Source organism: Rhinolophus hipposideros, assembly GCF_964194185.1.
Source record: "Rhinolophus hipposideros genome assembly, chromosome: 3".
Classification (NCBI taxonomy): domain Eukaryota; kingdom Metazoa; phylum Chordata; class Mammalia; order Chiroptera; family Rhinolophidae; genus Rhinolophus; species Rhinolophus hipposideros.
Genome location: NC_138049.1, coordinates 30,293,883 through 30,320,807, shown reverse-complemented (window position 1 = coordinate 30,320,807; position 26,925 = coordinate 30,293,883).

Genomic DNA, 26,925 nt, shown 5'->3' with positions numbered 1-26,925 from the left:
TATTTATTATAAAATAAATTATAGGCCTCATAACAGTCATCTTTAACATCAATTTTTAATAATATTTTCATAATGTAATCCTCTTTACCTGAAAATATATAACTATTTCTATTATGTCTCCTTCAAATACTAACATTTCTGAGCAAGATATGTGACTAGAACAGTCTCTTTGTTGATAATGATTTTATTGTCTTTTAAAGCCAGGATAGCTAATCTCCAACCAACCATGCCAGGTAACAGATTTTTTATTGTCTCAGCATTCCATTAAGAATGCTTTTGTTTCAACAATAATAATTTCTTCCTGTCCAATAACAGACTTTCTTGACAACATTATCATGTATTTAATGGTTTGGCAAAGCTCCCTCAAGCAAGGACAGCTCTGTAAACACCACAAACATTTAAAACCTCAAAGATTATAATCATCTAGAGATACCAGAGTCTCAAAAGATTCATAGCAAAAGGCAAAAATAATAGAAAAAACAAAACAGAAAAAAACATGCTTGTTAAGTTTTCTTTTACAAGGTGGAGTTTCATCTTCAAACCTTCCTTTCTGCATCCTGAACAAGTCATTCAACACATCCTACAATTGAGCTAATAAAAAGTTCAGTAAATGAAAACATAATGATTTACTAAGAGCCTTCTCTTGGTTCTCTAATGATTTACTAAGAGCCTTCTTTACTCACAGAGAAAAAAACTCCACGATAACTCTTACATGATCTGGAAAAGAGGATTTGGGCTAATGTTCATTAAAAAAGTGTTTGCTGCTCTTTGTTCAATCACGATTAATTGGGCCGATGATATGATGGCGACTCCACTGTGAGCCCTGCTGGTATTAATCATCTCCAAGGTGATCTCAGTTTCCGTGGCAACTGTAATATTTATTTTTGTGCTACAGCACAGGCTGGCCTCTGATAGGTGGGATGGCAGAGTAATCCTGAAATGTTAACCCTTAGTCATAAATTTGTCTTTGTTGATGTTAGAAAAAACTGTTCTCCACTTCCAACTATTAATCTGTATTCAGACAATTGAGTTACAAAGGTGTTCTGAGTCAACCTGTCTTTTGGTTACAGGTTACCAGGATTCAAGGTCCAAAGGGCTTTTGCTGACTAAAGAAGCTCCTGGTTACATCAAATTTTCATAACTTTAAGCATACATAATACATCATTACTGTATTTACATAGAAATAGACTGAGGAGGTCTAGCTATAACTCCCTCAAGGAAAAAATAAAATAAATATTAAATATAACCTTATGTATTCTTCACAACAGAGATATCAATCCAGTTCAACTGACATTAAAGTTTCTGAATTTCATTAAAATTAATAAAATTCCAGAGTGACTTATACGTGAGCAAAAGGCTCTGATTTTTCTGTCTTCATCAGAAGCAATAAATATTTTAGCAGATACCAAGATTTCCTAGAAAGAGTCACTGGAACAATGGATGTGTGCAGATGGTCTTACACCTCCGTGGATTTGATGGTGGAAGAAAGCCTTTTCTGAAAGATGGCCTGGGGCAAAATTATAGGCTCTTGGCCCTTGAATTAACGTGTGTTTGTATCCCTGTCACAGTTCTTCAAGTTCTTTTTATCCTGTGTGTCTTCTAAAATATCTGATTAACCCATTAGACTAAAAAACTAAAATGCTAGCTCTTCTAGGCTTTTTAAAAAAATCATGCTATGTAGGCATCTTCCCTTCAGCCCATGTACAAAATTGGCTTGATCTTCTCCCTTGCCAGGGACTGGAATGGGACCTCAGGATGGCACAATGCCCTGTTAGAAACCTGTTGCTATCATCTGTGGGATAGGAAGCAGGGAAACGTGTGGCGGGACAGAGAGGGAGAAGTGTGAGGAGAGTGAAGGCATCAATTCCAGACTGGCCACGTAGTAGGGCCACGCAGCTGTGGGCACTGGGACTCTCACCCTGTCCCGTAATGAGAGCTGCCCACACTAAGTTCAGAAGACATCGTAGCTGGTGCCTGGTGCTTGCAGAGGAGACAAGGTTTAGGGAAGGTGAGCACCAAGAAGGGGGTCTTTACACACTGTGTGCTCAGAGGATACTGTGCAAGAAGATGGAAGGAAAAACCTTATTTCCAGGCAAAAGGCACAGTTTAAAAAAAAAAAAAAAGCACTCTCAGAGACGGTGGGTATCTCCAGATATGAAAATGTGACCAAACAGAATGAATCCCATTTAAGTCCGTTACTTCCTTCAAAATTTGAAACTCAACAACAAGTTGTTCTATTTATTTCTTTTAATGCTTTCAATATAAAAGGAGGGGAGGATGGGGACAAAAAACATTGCCAGCACTGGGACACAGTACTTAGGTCTGCTTCCCTGTCATGTTTTTGTGCTCCTATTGAGGAAAATCCCTAAAGAATCTCAAACTGATTTCAAAGTCCACTGTCATCATGATAAAAGGAATCATTTGAATTAGACATGAATGTAATTAGTCCAGTTCTCCTAAAGAGAGCACTTTATCCTTGAGGTGGCTATTCAGAGAGTGGCCACTCCGTTGGGGAAGCCTTTAAAATAGACATGATTGATGTGATTCTTTAAAACCAAGTGATTTTATGAAACTAAGCTACAGAGGCTGGGTTCCTGGTAGTGGCTGCTCTCTACTGGGTGAACGGAAATCTGGGTTTCCTGACATCACTCGTTCAGTTGTCTTTTTGTGTGTATGTAGAAAATGAATCTCTTTGGGTGGGAGCAAAGGAAGTTCTACTTCTTTTATCCCTACTCAACGTTAAGTATTTTTCTTATTGTGTAATGGCTATTTCTTTGTCTCAAATACAGGGTCACAAAGACACGTGCCAGTTGTTGGAGTGGAGTTCTTATAAAGTACATGGCACAATGGTTTGTTTTTGAATGAAAGCCTTTCCCTCCCCATGGACTTGCCTTCTGCACAGGAAAAGCAGGTGTTAAGTGGCTCACTTTTAGCCAGTTCTCCTCCAAGGATGAACAAACATGCAGCAATCTGAAGCAAGTACAGAAAAGCCCTCAGTGACAGCATTTTGGATTTGCAGGTGGCTTCCAGGATGACTTTGAGCAGAAAGGAAAAGGAGGAGCGGTAGGGTGACCCCATTCTCTGGTAGCTGTCTATGGCCAGGCCTGAGGCCAAGTGCTGGCCCTCTCGGGCATGTCCCACTGTTCAGGCCTGACTGTGTTTTGAAGACAAACTACAGCTCAATTTTATGTTGTGATTGGCATTTTCTATGTGACTTGGGGAACCTGAATTTCGGGGGACCACAAACAAATACAATGTGCCAGCAGCAGTAAAGTCACATGCATTGTCACGACCTTAGATCCTGCCTCTAAAGGCACCGTGTTTTCCAGAGAAAAAAAGTAGAAAGGAAATAAAAGATGTTAAAGATAACAGGTAACAGAATCATGGAAGTACAGAGTAGACCAATACAAATAAATTCCAATGTTAACGTGATCGGATTTTAATTAAGACTGTGGTTCCATCAGAATACCATGTACTTCTGTCCCCCCACCCCCCGTTATTCCTGCTTTAAATAAAGCAAGCTTTCAGCCTCTTCTATTCAGAAGCCACCTTCCCTCCAGCCCTGACCTTCTCTCTCCCCCACGGTGACTCACAGACCTCTCTGGGGTCTCTGCAAAGCCCTGGAGCCTCTGCCTTCACTGCAGGGATGCAGAGTTGGAAAAATCACTTGAAGTCATTCTCCTCACCTCGCTTTTATTTTTAAGTGAGTGAATTCAGATGAAAGAGAATGTCTTAGGGGGAAAAAGGCGCAAAAGGGAGTACGCAGCAGAAGGGCAGAGTATAGAGAAAGAAATCGGATGGCTCTGAACTGTTTAAAGGTCTCTGGTCTACATTTGCTTCAGCTGGGAGAACTGCCTCTTGTCCCGCAGTCCCTGGGGTCTAGGCTCTTTACTTCTGCAGGCCCCCTGGGGGATGGTCCAGCTACTCTATCCACGTTTCCCCCTATCCCTACCCTTGAGACAGCTCTGCTTCTTTACCCACTAGCCCACAGAGATAGCAGACAGATATTATGCTGATACAATAGAAGCCCACATCGTGAACCAAATCAAAAGCCATTCTTGTATAAAAGATTAACTGCAAGATCTACAGAAGCACGTGAACCTTTGTTCCCTAGAGAGTATTTTCAAACTGAATTCTTTGGCAGCCAGGCAGCCCATCATGTAATGGTAAGAACAGGAGTTAGAGAAGAGAGACCTGTATTCAGGTTATGGTTCTTCCTCTAAACTTGAGTTTTCCCATCTGCAATGGAAAGTAATGATGAGTGCCTTCCTCCTACCTACGGCTGTTGAGAAGATTACGTAAGGTTAGGCCCATTAAATGTGTAGAAGGTACATTACAAATCTTATCTGTTGTGACCGGTAGTCAGTCTTAAGGAAAGTTTTAAGGGAGGCTCTGTTCATTTTTACTCTTTGTTCTTCTTTCAGTTCTTCCTCATCTTATCAGGCAGCTGCTATCCTCCAATGCCCAGAGGAATGTCTGTGTGCCACACTCCCTATAACTACACCCAGAACTGATAGCATAAGCCCCTTCCCCAAACTAACCAGGCACATAGCACCCAGGGAAAGCCATGCATTGCAAGCTTCAAGTATTTCAGAATTTCTCAGGGTGCTCCTCAAATATGCAAATGCTATCATCACAGTGATTCCAGTAATTCTGGAACGGCCTCTAGGACTCTATTTTAATGAGCATACCAGGTGTTTCTGATACAAGTGGTTTAGAATAATATTTTGAGAAAAATTATAGACACATTCTCTATAACAGCTGTTCTCAACTGGAGTTAATTTGTCCCCAGGGAACATTTGACAATGTCTGGAGGTATTTTTTGACTCTCAAGGTGGGTTGGGGGGGGGGAGGGAGGGCGCTACTGGCATCTGGTGGGTAGAGGTCAGAGGTGCTGCTGGACATGCCACCAGGCACAGGCCTGTCCCCAACAACAAAGAATTATCTACTCAAAACTAACAATGGTGCTAAGGCTGAGAAAACCTGCCCTATGCCACACTGACCTAACGAGACCTGGGCCCAAAGTACAGCACATTCTGCCTTTAGTTTGTAGTTTCCCCATGAGCCAAGCCTGTTCGAGGTGGCTCCTCACCACCTTCCCCACCCATGTGGGCTCAGTCTCAGAACATTACTGTACGGCATCAAGACAACCTGGGTACAGAGATACAGGATGGAAAATGCTGACTCATCTCTGACCTTTTAGAGGCAATTATAATCACAGGCTTAAAGGACGATGATTGGCTGCTATGTGGCCACTCTTGAGTCACTGCTGAATTTGGCAGACACATTTATGCTGGAGAGATTTCTCTGTGGATTTCAACTCCGCTAGCAGTTCTGAAACAGTGGAGTTGGAATCAAAGTAGATGATAGAAAAGATGGTTAAACCAGAAAGCTGTGGAGGCTTTGCTGACCAATTATGACTATCTCATTTCAACGCAACAATTCAACAAACGGTTCTGTGCCAGGCAAACTGTAACACACAGGGAAGGATTTAAAATTGGAAAATCCTTTCCTCAAGGAGGGGCAGCTTCAGCTCCCTCCACCTTTCTTTTCTCTGCTGTGTGCTTCCTCGTCACCTGCTTAGAATGTCCTTTCTTATGATTTACTTCTATTTATTGTCTGCTTAGAACCGACAAAGCTAAAAGGACCCAACGAGACCAATCTAGAAGTCCCAGAAAAGGCAAAGAAACAATACCCCTCTTTATTGAAATGTTCTGCTAATTTATCATTTACAAAATAACAGCTTTCAGTGGGACTATTAAATACTGAATTTCCATATACAAGAACTATCTCAGTTAATGCTTCTTATTTGTAGAAAGTACCTATTTGCAGATAAGGTAACTCTTCTAGCTTAAGTGTAATAACCATAGGCATAAGAATTTACCTGGGGGGAAAAATGCAAAAGACATTGAAATATAATCTACTGGACTCTGAGTAAGAACAATAATGCCCGCCAGCCCACTCACACCTCATCAACATGGCCAGAGACCATCCAGGTGGCCTCTGAAGCCCTGAGGATCTGGGTGACGGTCAGAAGTACATAGAAACCGTCTGATGTTTTCTCTTGAGAAAGGAAAGTTACTCAGTGAAACCCTCTCCACCCGCCTTTCACCTATGCCATTTACTCTCCTTTTCATTTCTTTTGAAAAACCACTTCACATTTCTGGGCTCTTAGGTCAGAATAGAGGCTACTGTCCCTGGGCATGAGAGGCAGTCTGAGACTGGCATCAGGAAGCTTAACAATGGGCAATATTCTTTTTATTAAGTTGGATAGTGGGTATTTGCTATATTATAAGCATCAATCTTTAAATATGTGGAATCTATATTCCTGGGGATGTATAAAATATGTCATTGTAATGAAAAACAAAAATTCCCAAGGTAATTCTTATGATCAGCCAGATGTATATTTAGGGTTTGTTTCTCCAACTTTCATTGTTCTTGCTTCTTCCAAACACTATTTCTCTGTTACCTCCTATTCCCTTCTGCCAAACTCATTTCTCTTTTCTTTCTCTATCCTGTCTCTCCACCTGCTACTTCCTCCCACTGCCTCCTCTGCCCTTCTGGCTCTGTGTGCCATTTCTTCAAAACCTCCTACTTACTCTTCCTCCCACAGCTGGGGCATCTGTGAGGAGGGAGGGGCTGGTGTGAGCAGCCAATGAGGTTAATTCTAGACCAAACCTTCACTTTAAGATTGTCCCTAAACCCTCAGATGTTTTCATACTTGTAACTTACCTTTCTGCATCAAGTATTTACAAAGATGCACAGAATATACAAGGGTTGAACACATAGTTGAGGGAATTAGAACAAAGATCCCACCACATTGTTGGGTTGTGTTTGCATTAAATTGTTCTGTGACCGACTTAATTAAGCTCCATTTGGAATTCCCCCTGTTGAGTGGTTCCAGGTTAGAACTGGCCCACAGAGAACTTTGTACAAGATTTGGGCGGCAGTGAAGCAGCAGTGTCCCTTTCTGAAGGTCCTGTGGTCAGAGATGCCAGCAGGTCCCCTTTTCAGCTTCCTCTCCTCTGCTTCACTTTCAGCCATTTTTATTGACTTCTGACCCTGCTGACCAACAGTGGCCCTAAGCCCATCTCTGGACACTTGGTTGTGGACCCACTACAGACTTTTTCACCAGCTCCCCCTTCCACGGCTGCATGTGTTTGGCTTCTCAACTTGACCGGGCAGTTACTTCATTGATCCTCCAACTTCCTTATGAGACCACAGATTCCCCCACCGCCCTCCTCCTCCCCATAAGTATGAAAAGTCTAATTCCTGTAATCAATTAGTTGTCTCATAATTCTTAGTCTCGGCTTCCCAGACTTATACAATGAGAACAGTACTCAGGACCAAAAAGACAATGCAAACCAGACACTGGCTTTGAAGCACAGACTGTGAGCGTCACATGACGGAGCTCGTCTAGTCCACCAGCCTCATTTACAGACGAGGACATCGAAGCCCAGAGACGTTCAGGTTCCATCGCTACACGACGAGCAAGCGCAACAGCAGCACTGGTCTTACTGACTTGTATAGTTTCAAGTTTATTTTTAACAAAGACTCCAGCCATATTTTAAATTACTGACTTTCAAATTCGTTTGCTTTTAAAAAATGATGTGTCAAAGCAGTAATTAGTACTTTGACATTGGTTGGAGCATTATTTTAGAAAATAGAACTGTTATGATTATTTGTTTACTATCTGACAGGAAGCTAGATGGTATATCATGCAGGCATTGAATTACATTTTCTTTTAAAAAAAATTAGTACTAAAGGTTACTAGAATGAAAAAAATTCTAAGCATATGAGAACCTGAATGTAAAGTTACTATGGTAACATTACTTGGCAAAATTGTCCATATTAATTTTGTGGTTCACTGACGATATTAGCACCATCAATATTTAAAAATAAACACTCATCTCAAGATGTTCCTATTTATATTTTTAACAAGTAGATACATAGTCTATGGAGTATATTTTAGCTGTCATTCAGACATACACACAAACACTGGAATTTCCTCACTTCCAACTTAGAAATTTTCCCCCTTAAAATCAAATTTGCATTTATAAAAATATAAATAGAATGTGTTGATTGAAATAGCAGTAGTTGCACGAAATGATTTTCCGGGTACGAAAGAAAAAGACTGAGGTCGTGTAGACCAGTTTATGTAGCTCCCTGGGCAGGGCCCTCGGGTAAGAGGCGGAGCCCGGCAGTTCTACATGCTGCTTTGTGGGGCTGACCTCATGTGGCTCATGGCAAGAGAAGGTGCTCCGGACACCAGCCCCTTTGTGCTACGCACTATATGGCTACCTGTCACCACTGCTCTGGTTTATTCTCTCGACTGCGAAATCAGAGTAAATCTGGATAATCTTGCATGCATTTTCCTGTTCTTAATCCCTCCCACCCCCCATTTTCTGTAATGCCAAGATATCTAGGGGATATTGTACTGGTATAAATATACTCTACTTTTCCATAATTCAATGAATTGTAATTCTGACAAATTTCTAGATACTGTGGCGCTCATTATCAACAATTAGCTTTTTCAGGACACCTATGATGCAGGCAGAATTCATCATCGGAGCAGCTCCATCCTGATAAAGATTTTTCCAACACAAGAACCAAAGTTGCCTCTAAAGCATGTCTGGAGCATGCTGGTGCAGACACTATGGTTTGGCTACCACAGCCATTCACAATCCCCCTTTCCTTTTCCTCTACTACAGGAATCTAGAAAACTACAACATTCGCCTCCCCAGGATTTCCTGTATCTGGACTGACAATATGGTCCACTTCTGCTCAGTGAAATTCAGGCAGACGTCACTGAGAGGAGTTTTAGGAACAAGTTATAGAAAAGACAGCAAGCTGGCGTTCTCTTCTGTCCTGTAGCTCACCTCCCTTTCACCCGAGACATAGACTCAAAGTCAAGAGGTGCACTACCACTCTTGCCACCATGAGGCCACATTCAAAGGAAGCAGGAGCAGCCAGTATCAATCTGGGCCCTGATGGCATCTCTCAGTTTTTGTCCAGCCTAACATGCCCCAGACTCCTTGTTGGGGAGGACAAAGTCCTGATTAGGTTAAGTTTTAGATGTTCTAGTGCTTGTAGGCAAACACAGTCTAATTGATACATGGACTCTGTGAGCAGTGTTAAAACAGGGCTCTAATTTGCATAGTTTAAAGTGGGAAAAGGGGATAAATGAGATGAGAACACTATACCTCAATGCCATTATTCAAAACCACAGATTTTATACTCGTATATACATAGAACAAGAACAGTGACAGACAGAACTGCAGGAAAAATGCTGCTGATTTGTAGCGAAGACAAGGAGCAAAGCCACAAAGTCATGGAGAGAAGTGGGGTGAAATGATGAGGAGGTTCCTCCTGAGAGAGGTAGGAAAGTAATGCCCTCCTTTCCCTCCCCTTCCATGCAGATTGCACCTAAAACAGCAGAACAATCGGAGGAATGTATGCTTTTAAAATTGTTGGCTAAAAGCAAATACAAGTTTTTAAAACTTTGATCATAATTCCTCTTTATCACTACTTATTGGTTGCATGGAACAATTCTCATTTCTCCACATTTTCAACAACACAGATGATTTCCGATCTGATTTTTACCAATCGGACAGGAGACTGGATTTATAGCACTTTGGATTTTTACCGACTATGGTAGAATGAATAATGGCACCCCAAAGATGTCCACATCCTAATCCCCAGAACCTATAAATGTTACCGTAATAGAAGGAACTTTGCATATGTGATTAAGTTAAGGATCTTGTATGAAGGATCTTGAGATGGATTACTTCCAGATAGATTATCAGAATGAGTCCAATGTAATAACAAGAATCCTTTAAGATGGAGATAAGAGGGTCAAAGTCAGAAAAAGGCCATGTGATGAAAGAATCTGAAACAGAGATGGAAGATGCTATACTGCTTGCTTTGTGAATGGGCCCACGAGTCAAGAAATGCAAGCATCCTTAAGAAGCTAGAAAAGGCAAACAAATGGATTCTAGAGCCTCCAGAAGAAACGGCCCTGCCAAAATCTTGATTTTAGGATTTCCGACCTCCAGAACTGTAAGATGATAAAATTGTGTATTTCTTATAGTAGCAGTAGGAAATTAAAACACAGACCTTTTGCACCTCAAAAGAATCTACCTGAGCCAATCCCAGCTGGCAATACCAAGCTATCTCTTTGGAGTTTTGTTTTGTTTTCCAGCTCTATTGAGTTATTATTGACATATAACACATGTTAAGTTTAAGGGGTGTGTGATGATGATTAGATACATGTATATATTGCTAAATGATTACTACAATAAAGTTAGTTACCACCTCTATCCCCTCACATAATTACAATTTGTGTGTATGTGTGGTGACGATATTTAAGATGTACTCTCTTAACAAGTGTACAATACAGTATTATTGATTATAATCATGTTGCACACGAGATCCTCAGAATTTATCTTATAGTTGCGAGTTTGTACTCTTTGACCAGTATCTCCCCAATTCTCTCAAACCCTGGCCCCTGGAAACAATCATTCTACTCTCTATTTTTATGAGTTTGGTTACTTTAGATTCAATGTATAGGTGAGGATGTGCAGTATTTGTCTTTCTCTATTTGTCTATTTTACTTAGCATAATGCCCTCAGGGTCCATCCACATTGCAAACGGCAGGATTTCCTTTTTTTTTTGGCTGAATAACATATATATATGGCACATCTTCTTTATCCGTTTATCTATCAATGGACACTTAGGTGTTTCCACATCCTGGCTGTTGTGAAAAATCAAACAGGTCCCAGTAAGAACCAGCGGCTTGTTTCATAGGCCTTCCTTTACTTGCACCTAACTCTTTCTTCCACAGGTGCCCCAGACCTCCCTTCCTGGATCTCTCACTCTGCATGGCCCAGGCCTCTCCTTCTCCCCTTTTGACACATTTCCTGTCTTACTTTCTTAGGAACATGGGTCACTTCTTGTGTACTCTAGTTTATGAATGAATTCATCAATTAGAGTCAAGTTTAGAAGTCCAGCTTTGGAGTTGGGCTGCTAGGATGTGGCTACTTACTGTTCATGTGGTCTTATACAAATTCCCCTGGGGAAAGTAATAAGTTTCCTCATTTATGAGATAGGGATAATAGCAAAAGCCTTGGGGAATAGGAATGAGATTTAAATATTTGTAAAGTGTTTGGCGTGGGCACATAGTAACACTCAGTAAATATTAATAATGAATGCTTATGACTTGGTGTTATTTCATTCAAGTCATTTCAAATTTAAAGAGCTTTTTCAGAATACCACCTTAACACAAAACACTAGATCTCTTATTACAGAATTTCTCTCAGATGACAAATAATTTGGGTGATATTGGGGGACAGGAAGACCTTCCCTGGCCCATCTTATCTATCAGTCAATTTATAACGCTGCATTAGATATCTTCAATGTGCTCAGTGAGGAAGTAAGCCCTGTAGCAGGGTGCATATGTGTGTGTGTGCGCGTGCGCACCTATACGTGTGCACATGTGTGGTGAGGAGGCACAGATCAGTGAGGGTTTCTTCCCTCTAGGAATTCACTGCGTCAGAGGCCAGCTGGCCTTCTGGACCCCACCAGGTAGCCTTATTTACCCCCCTAGATCATCTAGGGCACTGAGTGGGCCTGCAAGAGGAGCGGTGTCACAGGGCAGGCTGATAACTTGGGCTGCAGGGAGACTACTGGGGAAGGAAGTAATCTGCCACATTTGGGGATTCGATGGCAGGAATGGAAGGGGCTCTGTTTTGTGCAGTTCAACTTTATTGTCTACGAACTGTGGGACCACAAAAGGACACCTCGGATGCTTCTGAGTAGCCACTTCCCACCAAAGGAGATGGTTTTCTGAAGTCCATAGTATAATGACCTGTGTGCTTGGCCTATGACAGTCTCTTTTCACTATTAAGGTGATTTTCCAATACTAAATGTTCTAGGTTTTAGTCCAACCAATTTAACAGACCATAGGGGGTGGGTTGGAGGTGGAACTAGAAACTGTGAATCAAAAGTGGGACCATTTCCACTGACATCAAACAAGAGTGACAAACAGCTAATGAAAGCTGGCTTATTTCTAATTAAAACTCTAATTGCGTCAAGCTTGACCCAAATAGAAAGCCACAATTCCTACTGCTTAATAAAAGCAAAATTCTTACCAATCAATGCTTATTCATTTATATAAAGGTCAATTGCCCCACAATATCCACTACTGATTGCCACCCACAGAAAAAGTGGTAGGAGGGGAAACAATTCATGTGATATTGGTACTCTTGCTTAGTTTTCCAGCTTTTTAAAATACCTGTGTCTGTGGGCTGACTACACCAGGAGGCCTTGATTGCAGCCCATTTTAATATAATGGATTAGAAACGACTGCTTCTTTAGCTGTTACGATACTGGATTGTAGCTACAGGACAGCAAGTCCTTTTGTTTGTTGTCATTATCCCAGTCATACAGAGAGTACATACTCGGAAGTGCATCCAGCTCAATTTCTTCAAATGCCTCCATTGCTCACTGGAAAAGCATTGTCAGACACAATTCATGTACCTACTGGTCAAATTTCAATCCTATTTTCAAATACTTATAGAACAAGATTTCATACCATAACCAAGTCATAAAACACTAAGATCTCAAAGGAGCTGGAAGCCAAATTATGAAGCAAAATGCTTCCCTCCAGATGTTTAACTGTGTTTTCATGCTAGAAATTTCACCTGCTCTACTAATTAGCTGACAGTGAATGGAAAAGCAACATCCCACAGTTCAGCAGAGGATGGGAAAATCTTACACAGAGTAATGTAAGGAGATGAATACATATGTACACACATACATACATACACATAATTTTATTTTTTTAAATCAGAGACAAAGTTGTGGTGAGTCAAGTTTAGTTATGAGATGACATACTTATGTTTTTGAGGCAAATTCCAAACATCAGAAGAAAATTTACTTGAAAGTGCTCTTCTGAAAAGCAGAAGGGATGCCACGTGAGTAAGTTTATCTGTCCCTGCAAATAAGGATGAAGTAATATCTTAGAATGGAATGAGATAATTCAGAGGTTTCTCTAATACATTTATAATCACTGATAAACCACTCACATGAGGACATGCCATCCTGTAGATACAGCTGACAGTTGGCAGGTTATATTTTTCACCTGGTTCTTTTGGGTCTCTGGTTTCCTTTCACATTTGGAGTCCACTGTCAAGGGCTATCAGGCTCTCCCTTCAGATACTGGTGTACTCTTGTCCCATCTTCTCCATGTTCACGGTTTCATGATATGAGACATCTTATATCCAAAACTTACTTTTATTCACCCACAAAACTTGATTCTTATGTTCTATTTTTGTCAACAAATGTTCTTAATTCTGCTGACTACAAGGAACCTATTTTGCCTAAAGTGTTAATGGTCCTTAATGGTTTCACTGTGTTGTTACATCCTGTCCCCCTACCCCCTGGACCACTAGGTATTTGATTTGCAGTTCAAAAGGCACTTTCTCAAATAATATCTTACTGTCACCACATCTTATAATAGAACCTGGGGATATAAACTGTCCTGTGAGCAAGCACCATCCCTCAGAGCCCCCCACCAGTCTCAAAGGGGACTGTTGGAGTGACTGCAGATACCCCGACAGAATATACTCCCAGCACGTGAGAACATGTGTAGCTGAGATGGTCACGGCCAATCATTGCTACATCTTTTAGCTGCAGGTGGACTGAGGCAAGGGAACGTGGCCTTGAGGAGCACTGATAGCTGTGGGCTGACATAGGTTTCACATCCCTGCCTCTTGTGGTGCAGATTTGCATAGGTATAAATGAGCTTGTTTTTCTTTCATGTCCCTTAATATACTGTAAAGAATTTTTACACTGGCTCTTTGTTAAAGGCCAGAATGATCTTTCAAAAATGCAAATCTGATCATGTCACTATGTGGCTTAAAACTCTTCAGTGCCTTTCTGATCTCTTTTAATAGAGACCAAAATCTTTAATGTGGCCTAGGAACCCCTGCCTGATCTGGCCCAGGCTGCCTCCCCCAACTTCTTTTCTCCCTGCTTCTTTCTCCTCACTCTCTCCCTCTTCAAGGAAAAACAATCCATGGTTTGGGGGAGTACAGTGCCTCACAAGCAGTGGGGTATTTTTCCCAAGGGATTTTGGGCGAGAGAAAGTTTTACAATGTTAGAAGAGGCAACATGGAAACAGGTCACGATTGGCTAGGAGGTTGGGAATTTCCTTTTAAAGCTAGAAATGCCTCTTATCTAAGGGAAACCTGAGTTCGAGGGTTGAGACGAGTGTATGTCAGGTTTCCTGGACAGGTGTTTCCTGTAAGTGCAGACTGACATGTGTGTACATCGTGATGTGGGCCTGGACACTGGGGTGGCCTCCATTTTGTGGTTCCCAATTATGAATTCACTTTATTAGGTGTCAAGACTATCACAGTAGGGGACAGGCAAGAATATCACAATAAACTGTCTCAATTCTTAGAACAACTAGTACGGTGAGAATTTATCATCCATGAACAGAGTTAAGGAGGTCAGTGACAGGAAATTACTAAGAGGAGATATCAAGGTGGTGGGGGTGGTTCATGCTCAACTGACTTAACAGAATTCTTGCCAGAAGCAGGCCAGGGGGATCAGATATTAAAGGCGAGGGATTCTTAACTAACTTAGCAGGATTCTTCTAAAACTGGGCCAGGCAGGTCAAAAACAGGACTCAGGCGAGGAGGGCAAGTTCAAGAACTAGTCAAGAACAGGGCTCCGAGGAGCCTGACTGAAGTTGGTCAAGGAGAGATTCTTTGTCACTCCCCAGCCTCTCAACCAGTCTCCCTTCACACCTTCCTGCTCCCTGTTCTCCTGCCTCCAAGGGTACATTCCCCACTCCCTCCGCTCCCCCAGCACCTTCTCATCACTGAGATCTCAGCTCCCAGGTCCACTCCCCTTGGGAGCCTTCCTCCAGCCCGCAGACCCCAGGCCCAGGCTAGTTCCTCCTAACTGAAAACACTGGAGACCGCACGACTACCTCCTCTGTTAGCGGGACACAGAAGAGAGGCTCTTTTTACAAACTCAGCCTGCTGCCACAAATGAGTCGCCCACCACTGGAAGATGTGTGGTCAGAGCAGAAATACAGATAACACATTGTAAAATTGCTGGGAGCTGGTGTGGGTGTTTGCTTAAAAATTTTAATCCAGTTAATGAAAATTATTTGTCATACTATTTTGCAATTTAAAAATAAGATGTAGAAGACTCAATTCTTTGATAAAATTCAAAACCTAGTTAATGTGATGCTTTGAAGCCCTAGTCCTTTATTTAGCGCCATAGCCGTGCAAGTGTTTGCACTGATTTAAAGGGTACTTACTCCTACATGCTTTGCCTCATTTCTTGCAGAATGCAGGTGGTTTTTTTTAACAACAAAAAATAAATTTTGGGGGACAATTTAGTATTTTCTGCAATGTTTGATGGTATTTTCAATAACATTTAATGTACTCTGCGTGACCACTTTTCTAAGCCATCTGACAAGGAAATGCTCACAATCTTTTGAAAACAGAAATTATTGAGTTTAGTCTTCAACTTTATCTTTTGATGTTGGTTCAATCTCTGAGCCTTCTTTCCTAATAATTACAACTGAAAACTTCAGAAAAATTCTGTTTTGGGTGATTCTAGGCACATATTTTACCACAGATGATTCTGTACTGCAGTAAAGTGTGTGTTTGACATCATTAATTTGTCCTTTTGTTATGTAACTCCCATTTAAGACCACTGAGTTGAGAACACAGATATTTTTCTCTTGTGTGGGTTCAACAAGTTATTTGAATCATGTGACATATTTCCTATCCAAGCCCCAAGATGCCACACTGGTGACTGACTGAACAATTTAAAGTTCTGAAATGGCTATTTGCCTGATTTGCTAACCTCCTGATCAGAGCATCTTGTCTATGTCTTTCAATGCGAAAATAATCCAATCTGAACCCACAGTGATGCCCAGAAATGCCCAGAATCAACTTAGCAGTACTGTACTCCCCACACAGCACTAACTTACACTGGCCCCTCTCAGCCACTATTTCATTTATTCCTCAAGCCCATGGACGTGCCAAAGAAATGTGGAGTGGATTCTTGCTATTGCTTATCATTATGGAGAAGACATGATCTTAAATTTGCCATGAAATAAAAATCATATCACTTAATAAACCAGCAGTTGTGACTATCACAACAACCAAGAGTTGACTGTCCTGCTCTTGAGGAGCTATTCATAATCATAAAAATCACTAACATTTATTGCTCATTTACTGTATGACTGGTATTATGCTTCGCTTTTATATACATTTTATATCCATGGATTATACTGAGTTATAATTATCAACTGATGGATTCTGTTGGGGCCATTAAAGTTTTAAAAAGTGTAATCAACATTATAATTGCTTTTTTTATTTGTTATGATAATTAATTTCTTGTAAAATCCAAAAAACATTACAATGAGGGTATTGGAAATTTTTTTTGCATAAAGGAGCACGGATTGAAGACATTGAGACTTTATTCTGAAAAAAACAAATAACTATATCTAAAGCAGAATAAGATAAATGCCACAAAAGAGGCATAAAAAGTTCTTATCTGGCTCAAGTAGAGGAAGGACGTGGACAGAAAAAAGCAGCTTCATGAAAGAGACCACGGTGCAGAGACGCTTTCATGGCTGATGGCATTTTTTTGACGAACAAAAATTGTCATAAATTAAGAAGGGAGAGCAACTGACGTGGACAAAGCAGCACAGTTATGGAGGCAAGAAAGGGACTGGGAGGGAAGGGAGTTCCATGAGCAGGAGGAAGACGCGAGTCTGGTTGATACCGAGAGGTGAGGGAGAAGTGAGAGAGGACTCTGGACCAGGCAGGTAGGACGGTGCTGTGACGGCTGTTACAGCAGCAGAGGGAGGAGATTGGGTGCGATCTGAGAAGTGGTGGGGGTACATTAAAGCTTCTGGGCAGCGAAGGGACATGATCAGGCAGCACTTAAGGAAAATGAATCCTGCAGGGATACCTTGCAGGCACAGGTTCAGGAGGGGACTGTTTTGAAGGAAATCAGTTGGAAGGCTATTACTACCGTCCAGCTGACAGGGCCAGGCCAGGATGGTGGCCCTGATAATGAGGAGTTGGGAAAGAATGAGCCTGTGTGTGGCTGAAGCCCCTCATCTCTGCACATCGGCCCTTCAGTTAATGGGTAAACAAACTGGATGGACTGTTCTCGAAGCTGTGAAAACACCTCGTGATTTTATGGTTAATTTAGCAATCTCTTCCCATTTTTGGTCCAGGGTAAAACTCTTTCTTATTGCTTGTTTTTAATGGAAGTAATTAACATTTTCCCAAGTAATAAAAAAGAATTCAAATTGGAAAAAACACACAGAAAATTTTTGGTTTATTTCTCTGAGGATTAAGAGAATGGGTCATGTTTGAAGCCAAGGTGAAGTGGATGCTGTGGGCACAAAAACCTTTTCTATGGTGCATGTGTGTGACTGTGTGTGCCATATATTAATGCAACAGAATTGTGCTATATTTAACTTTCTGGAAAAAAATATAGTTAAGAGGCAACAATTCTTACAAGATTATCCCTTTGATGAAATAGCACAATTGATTTTGAGTTATTAAAATGCACAAAGCAAGAAAATTAAAGTTTCTGATCATGCCTATCACAGCAGGAAAAATCCAGTTCTTGCAACACGATTAATTCATATTGCAATTATGTTTTTAATTAAGTTACACTCACTTTCTATTCTAATTCCTGAAAATGTATTAAACAGGTCATGCTTTATAGACACAATTATCAACGATGGTAGCCTCCGATTTGGAAAAGGTTGAATTTGACCACTGCCATTAATTTTCTACTTCAGAGGAAACCTCTGATGGGTAATGGCAGCAGGATTTTACAGCTGCTTTTTAATCTTCTAATTCTCCTACTAGTGGTACATGCTGTGTCGGTTGCCTCTAAATCTCCTTGTGAAGTTTCTGTTTTTTTCTTTATATGTAACACCCTGGATGCCAGAAAAGAAAAAAATGAAGGTCCTGAAGGTGAGGTGAATGTGGCATATAGGGAGAAGAATGGCCCTATTTGTTATGTATTGAGTAACTTCTTTTTCTCCCCTTTAACCTCCATTACTTCTGTACTTAAGTTATGAGCAGGTAAACATTCTCCAAGAATGTCAGAAAGCTGAACACACCTAAACAGTATTTGATATTATAGTCAGATGAAATTTGCATCTAAAAATCTATGAAACCCATTAATTGATTAAGCATTATCAGTAACAAAGTGTCAGCCAACAATCTGTATGAGATTTGTACAAACTCATTTTAGGGGTTATTGTATTCTTTTTGTTTATTTCCAAGTAGCTAAAGCAAGTGCAACAATAAATCTGCTCCCTTGTTCCGTCCAAATTGTTACCCCACAATCATGTTAAAAAAAAAAATCTTCTCACACACACACACACACACACACGGATGTGCATTTTCCCCGTAAATCTCAAGTACAGTAGGCACTTTGTCCAAAATGGAAGCTCTCATTCCCTTTCTATCCCCTCCAAGACCTGCTTGCTCCCCTATATGTCATGTCTCAGTACCACCATCCTGCTCTTAGGTACCTTCCGCCAGCCAGAAACTTAGAAATTACCTGAGAGCACTCCCTTTCCTTCTCTCCTACCCACAACATCCAAACTCCTAGCAATTTTACTTTCTAGATACTTCTGGAATGCATAATCTTTTGTTAATTTCCAGCATTACTCTCATAGTTCAGGCCCATCTGATGCTTGAGTAGAGAATTCAGCCAAGCCCACCAGACTTCTAACCTACAAAATTGAGATAAGAAACTTGTATTGTTTTAAAATGTTAAGTATGTTCATAACAATCCTTTCAATTCTGTTCAATTTACTGTCTGAGTTCAACATATGTGTTTTGATTGCCTATTACTTGTCAAGTGTTATGTTAGATGCTGGTAGTTTTAACTCTGTGTGTGTGTGTGTGTGTGTGTGGTATTTATATTGATTTACATATGTGTGTAAATGTATTCATACATATATACACATATACATGTAGTAATCATATATAACTGACCTTACACAATTATCAGAGCTAAATAGCTAAACAGTCTAAGTAAAACTTTTGTTCTTACAGCTCTGCTAAAGTTTGAAGTCAGTAGGGCAGGCAGGTGGAAAGGGAAAAAGAATGTGAAGTGAGGAAAAGAGAGAAGACAAATGAACCCAGAAGCTCAGACTGCAATTCATGATAACCTGGAACCCATATTGCTTACTCAACACGCTCAAGCCTCCGAATTGATGATGACATGTCCTAGGATAAAGCTAAACACACACCTGTCCTAGGAGTCAGAGTAGGTGAAGGAGGAGATAGTGGCAGCTGGAGCAGCTACGTGTCTATTGTTGCCCATGAAAACAAGGTGAGCCAACATACAAGCATCGATGTGTATATGCTGCAATAGTACTTGGTGCCTCTACACCTACTTTCGGAGATTTAAAGGAATATGGCTGACTCTTCTGCCTTCTAATCTTGGGTAAAATATCTTTTGTGACTCATGCTAATATACTATGCAAGGACTCCTGGGAGATGTAGTCTCAACTTTAAGTTCACACAATATAAATCCTCTATATTCTACCTATTACTAACTTACCATCAATACTCAACTCATTTAACCATACTTAACTCATAAATATAGACAAGATCATGGTCCTGTTTAACAAATGCAATGATCCCTTATATAACTAAAACATGGTAACCTTCTCCCCCCAAGAAGATACCAATTCTATTTACCTATCTTGAGGTGGTGTTCAGTCCTCTTCTAGCTGAGTCACATTCCCTGACTGATATCCTGTAACTTAAATACTAAGATATATAGTCATCTCCTACTGGCTTATGTTATATGCTAGAAGATTGGTAGGGGGAAGACAAATACATATTTTTTTATATCAAAATAAGGAACAATACTCAAACTATTGCATTATTTCTGTATCTGGTCATAGTTGGTGATTAAAACTACTATCTTCCTCTGCCCACTTTTCTTTGCCTTCAGCAAGCTCTTCAGACAGCCGTGGTTCCATGCCTGATGGGGTAACCCAAACCTTCATTATTGAAGGGTATGGGCCATTAGCAGTCTCCCCTGAATTGAGGTGATATAGTTTTTCATTGACTTAGCCACAGAACATTAGAGTACTAAGAGGCTCCCTATGAAATCTCTTGCATCCCAAACATACCCCTTCCTACTCCCATTGCATCGAAGGCCAATTTCCCCTTAATAATCAAGATCAAGCATCCCAGCCAATATAGTAATCCCCCCCTTTTTTTTGCCAGGTGATTTACTGGCACAAGTTGCCTAAAAATGTAGATGTCAGTCTCAACTTTCAGTTTTGTGGAACCACTGCTATGCTGTCTCGGGGAAGCATTTCTTACTTGGAAACTAAATTGTCTGAGATTATCAGAGTCCTAAATCATGGTACAGGAAAATAATTTCACTTTCGTGAAAAATTTCATTTTTTCACATAGTGAAAAAAAATTTCACTAGTTGATCTCTACTGAGAAGAGCTACCCCATTTCTAGCCCTTTGATTCCTAGACGTGTGAATCTTCACTCTGCGAGAAATGGCCCCACTTATTGATTGCTGATGTAGAGCATATACCATATCCTGGAGGATATTACCCCACCCCTAGTGTTGCCATTCATAATGGAATCTTCAAAAAGCCATTCTAGCATTCCATCAGGCTAACTGCTTCAGGGTGATAAAGAATATAATCTTACCAGTGAATTCCATGAGCTTGAGCTCATTGCTTCACTTCATCAGCTGTTATCACTGGGAACAGGATCATTAATAACTCTAAATCTAATCAGAGAATAAATTCCAGATAATGTAAAACTAATTCAGAGAGTCTCTCCTAAAGGTTCTATTCTGAGGAAACACTTCCAACATGAAAATTTGTATCAGTCAAGTTTCACTCAGAGAAACAGAACCATTAGGATTTATTAAAAGAATTTGACCTTATATATTTGTGGGAACTTGTCAAACAATCTACGTGAAGTTGTCATCTTCATATTTAGTGCTAGAGGTTGAGGTCACTGGGAAGGGAAAATGAATGTGAATATGGGGAGAAAGAAGAAAACCTGGACGCCGTAAGATGACTAGAAATTGGGATGGTCTCTCACTGGCTCTAAGCTTCTAACTCTGGTGGGTGTCCACTAAGAGCTAAACATGCACCTGGCCTAGAAGTCAGAGAAACTGAGGTAGGATCTGGCAGGATCCGGAGAGGCTGCATGCTCAGGGAGGCCTGCCCCATACCACAAAGGTGAACCAGCAGGTAAGTGAGAATATGCAACAGCTGGAGTCACCATATCTCCCAGCATAAAAGAATTTGGCTACTGCTGCACTTCCTCCTTCCCAATCTCAATCAAATACCTCTTGTGGCCCATGCTAGCATCGAACTATTCAGAGAAGGGGCTTCTGGAAAACATAGCTCCATCCTAGTGAAACTGGAATCATACAAATCATCAGAATATGTAACTTTTATACCTAACATTGTAAACTGAAACTGGCCTCACAAAACAGGTCAGCAGTCTTTCTGATTAGATAGCAGTGGTACACTGGTTTTAATCTTTTCTGTCATAAATTTTTCAAACACTTATTCTGCCTACAGATATTCAGTGAATTATACTGGTTATCCTGATTGTTTTATAGAACTGTTGTTGCTATCAGTCAAAACCCACATTAACCACTATCTACTGCTTATGGTATATTTTGTTGAACAGAGAGAGTATGCTTAGTTTTGAACAGAATATGGAGATATAATTGGACTGCGGCCAGCTGGCTTTCCATCTAAACATAGTGCAAAGCAGACAGGATCTGTTTCTTGTTAAAGGTTTTTACATCTAGCTCTCTAAACAGATTTTTTTTCTCTTATTTAATTTCAAAGAGAAAGTGACTGTAAACTTACGTTTCCAAAATTTGCTTTTCCCTTTTGAAGAATTAGCATTAGTAAAGGAATAAAAGTGATGAATGTTTGATGATCATGTTGATCTCATCTTATAGATATTGCTAGAGATTAAGGGGTCTCATGAGAAACCATGAGCAAGCCATGAGAAAACATCCCTCTTCTTTTCCAAATTCTGACCAAATAGAGAATATGCTCACAAACTGTCAGCTTCATTAGTTGCTGCTTGCCCCTAGATTTCAAGGCTTCTGTAAACTATGGTGATTCTGTAACTTAGAGTAATGGAACCTTCTGAATCTTGGGAACTGGTTGTGTTCCCAACTGCCCAAACCAGTATGGCAGACACCAAGTGCACTTGGCTATTCTAATCTGCTGTAAGATTAGTAAGGTGGCTTCATGTATCTAGCCATTGTCAGTGACCCATAATAGGTCTATACATCTGGAGGAATAGATGTGCTTATGGTAACAGAGTAACAGGAAGTTAAGAGGAAGGCTAGAATGAATGAGCATACACCTCTTCTGATTCCACAGACATGCCTGAGAGCAAAAGGGCTTGCCACACATGAGCTATGTGCCCTACCCATCAAAAACCTAGATCATTCTGCTTCCGATGGGGAGGAAAAATAAGAATCCCAAAGAGTTTCCCTTATACTCAACCCTTGTGGGTATAGGGACAGAAGTCCCTAGTTATGCACATGTGAGGTGGAAAGGGTAAGGATTGCCCCCGACAGACAGATTCATTTGTAGAGCTCTACATTCTTGAACTGTTTTCATGTAAACCTGTCAATCCTTACAATCATTTTGTGAAGAAAATTTTTCATACAATCAAGTACATCTTATCTTCATTTACTAAAAATAAAGCCAACATCTGAGGAGATTAAACAGCTAGCCCAAGCTCACACACATCAGTGTTAAAGCCTGGACATAAAATTAGGTCTTCTGACTGTAATCACTCCTTTTACACTACGACATGTGATTTTTAGAGAGTTAAGGAACCTTAGAGGTCACCCTGCCCAACCTCCAGAAAGCAATGTGTATCTTTTAAGGTTTTATTAGGGAGTGCAGTCCCAGAGAAGCAAGAGTGAGGGAGAAAGGAAGTTTGACAGAAAGGATTGAGGGCCAAAGAGTGTATTATTGAGTCAGCCACTGCTCTGTAGCAAGCTGACATTTATTGAGCGTAATCTTTATTGTCAGGCATTGTTCTAAGGGTTTTACAGGTAAAAGAATTCCTTTATCCCTTGCAACAACCCCATGAGATATGTACTATTAATATTCTTCCATTGGGGCTAATATCCAAAGGTTTTGAATATCCAAAGGTTTTGAATATCCAAAGGTTTTTGTAAAAACCTTTATCCACAGGAACTCATGAAACTCAACAACAAAAAAACAAACAACCCAATTAAAAAATGGGCAGAGGACCTGAAGAGACATTTCTCCAAAGAGGACATACAAATGGCAAATAGACATATGAAAAAATGCTCAACATCACTAATCACCAGAGAAATGCAAATAAAAAGCACAATGAGATACCACCTCGCCCCAGTTAGAATGGCTATCATCAACAAGACAAATAGTAACAAGTGTTGGAGAGGCTGTGGAGAAAAAGGAACCCTCATATACTGTTGGTGGGAATGCAGACTGGTGCAGCCGTTATGGAAGGCAGTGTGGAGGTGCCTCAAAAAATTACGAATAGAATTACCATATGACCCAGCAATCGCTCTCCTGGGTATCTACGCAAAAACTCTGAAAACATTTATACATAAAGACACTTGTGCTCCAATGTTCATTGCAGCTTTGTTTACGGTGGCCAAGACATGGAAACAACCAAAATGTCCTTCGATAGATGAATGGAAAAAGAAGTTGTGGTATATATACACAACGGAATACTTCTTGGTGATAAGAAAAGATGATATAGGACCACTTGTGACAACATGGATGGATCTTGAGATTATAATGCTAAGCGAAATAAGTCGGACAGAAAAAGCAGAGAACCACATGGTTTCAAGGATATGTGGTATATAAACCAAAAACAACAAAATAACAAGGCAAACAACTGAAAGAAAAAACTCATAGACATAGACAATAGTTTAGGAGTTACCAGAGGGGGGCTCTAAAAGAGTTGGTAAACGGGGTCTAATATATGGTGGTGGAAAGAGAACTGACTCTGGGTGGTAAATACACAATGTGCGATATATGTAATGTATCACAGAATTGTACACCTGAAATCTATGTAATTTTACTAACAATTGTTGCCCCAATAAACTTTAATTTAAAGGTAAAAAAAAGAAGACAAACAAATGAAGAAACAAAAACTCATAGACACAGACAATAGTTTAGTGGTTACCAGAGGGTAAGGGGAGAGGGGGGTTTTAGAAGAGGGCAAACATCAACTATATATCGTGATGGAAGAACTGACTCTGGGTGGTGAACATACAATGTGATATATAGATGATGTATTACAGAATTGTACACCTGAAATCTATGTAACTTTACTAACAATTGTCACCCCAATAAACTTTAATTAAAAAAAATATTCTCATACCACAGACAGAATGTTTGTGTCTCTCCACCCCCAAATTCATTATGTTGAAACTTAATCCCCACTGTCATGGTATATGAAGGTGAGGCCTTTGGGAGGTGATTACCAGTAGGTCATGAGTGGGATTAATACCCTTAAAAAAAAAAAAGGCCTACGAAAGCTCCCATGCCCCTTTTGCCATGTGAGGTTAGAGAGAGAAGACAAGAAGACGGCTGCTATGAGGAAGCAGCCCTCACCAGACTTCAAATCTGTCAGCATCTAGATTTTGGACTTCCTAGCTTCTAGAACTGTGAGAAATAAGTGTTTGTTGTTTAAGCCACCCAATGTATGGTATTCTGTTATAGCAGCCTGAACAGACTAAGACAGTTCATTTTATATAAATAAGGCAACTGAGGTGTAGGGAGGTTCAGTAACTTGCTCATGATTATTCAGCTAGTAAATGTCACGCTGGGGGTCAAAGTCTACAATCTGACTGTACATGCCGCACATTCAACCTGTATGCTCTACTGTCGCTCTAGTAAGGGAGCTTCCACACAGGTAGTTAATGGAAGAGGCAACATTTGGCCCATCCTCCCAACACAAGACTGAAGCATTGATTTGTATGTGTGTAAATTGTTCGCCACTCAGCCTCGAATGAAAACTGCAGTAACTATTCGATTTAAATCTAATGTATGCAATCTACCTAATCACTAATAGAAGCCAAGGACTTTCTATTATATTAAAGATTGTTGTTTTAAATTTTACTTTGACAAGGGTTGGGAGCGGAAGGCAAAGGATAAATTCCTTACAAGTGGCATTTTAATCAAAATTCATATAATCATAAGAGTTTCAATTTTCAGCTATCAGCCCACTTATTCTCCTGGTATTTTATGCAACACAATCCTGGAATAAAAAGTAAATAAGAGAGAATCAAGGTCATGGAGTCCTGTTAGTGATGAGAAAGATAACAGTGCAACACGAAATCCCCAGATCACCTGGTATGAATTTATGGGAGCATTTTCATTGACATTAACCACTGTAAAATCAGTGTCTCAGAAAGGTCTAAGCATAAAAGGTACTTGAGAACTAAGTCAGCAGTCTCCCAGGAACAGACAGCACTCAAAATGGATAACATTTGTTGTATAACTATAATAAACGCTACTGCGGTTTCTTGCTTACAGGGCTTCTGCAGAGATTTAGTAAATCTTCGAAGAAGTCCGTGGCCTATGAGTTCAGAGGAGCTGCAGGAACACTCGGGAATATTACAAGATAAAAACTGCCTGATAACAAGTAGCTTTTACAGGAAGCAGTCTTAGTTTTTGAACCATTCATTAACCTTATGTACACGATACACAGGAATGATAGCCAGCTATCCTTAGAATTTTAAAAAATAGTGATTTGTGGAGAATAGCACTACAGAAAATCAATTTATAAAAACAACTCATTTACATATCTAAAGTTGTGGCTAAGTCAATGTTTTATTTCCTTGGTTCTGACAATTTTTTTAACGCTCCCTCCATCAAAAGCAGGTATTTTAACTATTTTTATTTATACTGTATTCCTAGTGCCTCACACAGTCCGGCCATTAGGGACGCACACTACAGACTGAAGGAATGAATGTAAATGGTTCTGAAACAGACAAGCGTTTTGATGTTATGCATATGTACAAGATGGCGATGGCAGGCCAAACATGGTGCTGCCCATTGGTGAGCGAGCCGTGACCAAGGGACGTCCTGCAATAGCAACCCAAGTTCTAACCAAGTGAGAAAGACACCTCCACTGCTCTTAACGGAAGCCTTTACACTAACCATCATTCTAGTCCTTTGCTTCTGATTTAGACTGACTAAGCAATATTTTAAATATAATTTTTCTTCCCAGGTAACTTTTTAATTTAATGAGAGAATGCACTAATTTTTGATTCAAGCACTCTAGTCTTTCTTGTCAGTTTTATTTCTCAATTAGAACTCTTTTAATGAATCAATCTTCTGTGAATTTGATTAGTATGAATCTGTCCGTAAAGGTCTTATCAATTTTTAATGTACCGACAAAAATGATCTCTGAGCCTTGCAAAGTTGTAGAAAGAACACTTTTTGGAAGAAGATAGATCTGAGTTTCATTCTTAACTCTAATGACTTAATGTATGAGCTTCACAGTGACAATTTTTATGAGCTTCAGTTTCAAAAATTCCTGTTAAGAAAATGTGGACAATTAAGTGGGGATGAGCTAAGAGCAAAATGCCTATAGGTGGGTCATAACAAATGCAATAAATGCTCCTTTCTTTTCTTGAAGACTAGACAGACGAGTACTTGCTGATGCCAGAATGCTGCTGCCTGCCGGCATGCTGCCAGAGGAGCCCACAAGAGTTCCAGATGACACTGCTACTCTATGCTTTCCAAATTGAGATGTCCTGATGTCCCAGCAGACTCTTCATGACTTCAGGTGTCAGCCCGTTTGATCTCACTCAGGT